Raw genomic sequence first — 1,844 nt, 5'->3', positions numbered from 1 at the left:
AAGATCTCATTAAGGGAAACATATTTATTTCAGGTTGATAAAATCCTGGATTGAAAGAGCTAGAAGAGACTTAGAAATGATTTTCCCAATATCTTTACTATATGGAGATCCTGAAGCTGAGAGGAAAAGCCATTTTCTGAGCATACTCTAATGAGTAATCAGAGATACAAATTCAAGTAAATGGCTTGTAATCTCATGTTCCTTACATCACATCCTTCAATCTCATGAACTCCAGTCTCATGTTCTTTGTGTAAATAATATTGTCTATTTTATCGTGGTTTTAGGAAAAAGGAATGGAATTTATATTCAGTTATCTTAGAGAAAATTGTTATTTGCAGAAATGGCCACTTCTGCATATTTGTGGTATACTTTAATTCTATGTATATAGAATGTGTGTAGAAGAAAGTACACTTGCAGATTTATTCAGCATATAATGATGGGATTAGTGATTAAAACATGAATTCCAATGCCTTGACTTGCATGAAACTAATCCAAAGTGGCGGTTATAAAATGAATAGTTGCCAGCTATTATATTATCATCTCTGGATCCACTTTAAGTCCTAGGGCTTTAAACAAGAAAGTTGCCAGAACTCCTGTTGCTACGGTCAGTGAAAACGAGCTCTTAACAAGAATATTTGCTTATGTTCTAGCCATTATTTACAGAACAGATCTTGAGGAGTTGGCCAGGAAATGCCACCTCTTTTTCCAGCCACAGGCTATTCCCGTGCATGCGGAAGAAGCAGCTGGGTGAACCCCAGCTACAAGGGCTTCCTTAAGGACTTCTGGTGGGGCTGCTCACCGTCAGATTAGCTGTCTTAGTTCATTTTGTGTTGCTGTTATACAGAATACCTGAGGCTGGGTAATTTATAAAGGAAAAAGATCTTTTTACTTCATGATTTTGCAGGCTGGGAAGTTCAAAAGCATAGCGCCACATCTGGCTGGCTTCAGGTGAGGGCCTTGTACTGGGTCAAAACATAGCAAAGAAGTGAAAAAGTGAGGGAGCCTGTGCAAAGAGATCACATGGCAAGAGAGCAAGCAAGAGAGAATCTAGGAAGCTAAACTCACTTTTATGGCAATCTGCTCTCTAGTAAAACTAACCCAGTTCCGTGAGAGTAAGAACACACTCAGTCCCAAGAGAGGGTATTAATCTGTTCATGAGGGATGAATAGATTGTTTTTGGATTCTCATGACCCAAACATCTTTATCTAGCCCCCACCTCCCAACTCTGCCACATTGGGGAGCAAATTTCAACATGAGTTTTGGTGAGGAAAAATCACATTCAAAGCATAGCATTAGCTTTTACCTAGAAGCAAAAGATAAGATTTTAAGAAAAAAATGGAATTTGATACTGTCATTTTTATGTCAATGTGTCAAACAAGACACAATAACACATCAACAATGAAAGCAATAATTAAAATCTATAAATTAGCATTCCTTGTATTTTTTTCCTTACTTCTATCATAAAGGTATCAGAAAAAGGCATACACTTTTGCTTTAGAAGATGATTGAGTTAAATAAGACAAAAGCATAAATAATGGGCAAGAAATTACTTTTAGTGGCTTGCATACTTTGGAAAATAACCAAAAGATAAGGAATGACATTTCAAGAAAAATAAGAAACTTGACCAAGAGTGCTTCTTGGTATCCCTTCCATAAATGGTATTGGGAAAACTTGATATCCATATGCAGAAGAATAAAACCAGACCCTTATACCATTCACAAGAATCAACTCGGAATGGATCAAAGATTTAAATATAAGACCAGAAACTGTAAAACTCCTAGAAGAAAATACAGAATAAAAGCTTCATGGTATTGGTCTTGGCAATGATTTCTTGGATATGACAC

This window comes from Propithecus coquereli, unplaced genomic scaffold, assembly GCF_000956105.1.
Source record: "Propithecus coquereli isolate 6110/MARCELLA unplaced genomic scaffold, Pcoq_1.0 Scaffold58, whole genome shotgun sequence".
In the NCBI taxonomy this organism is placed as follows: Eukaryota; Metazoa; Chordata; class Mammalia; order Primates; family Indriidae; genus Propithecus; species Propithecus coquereli.
The sequence above is the reverse complement of the archived record's forward strand: the minus strand, read 5'-3'. Positions refer to the sequence as shown.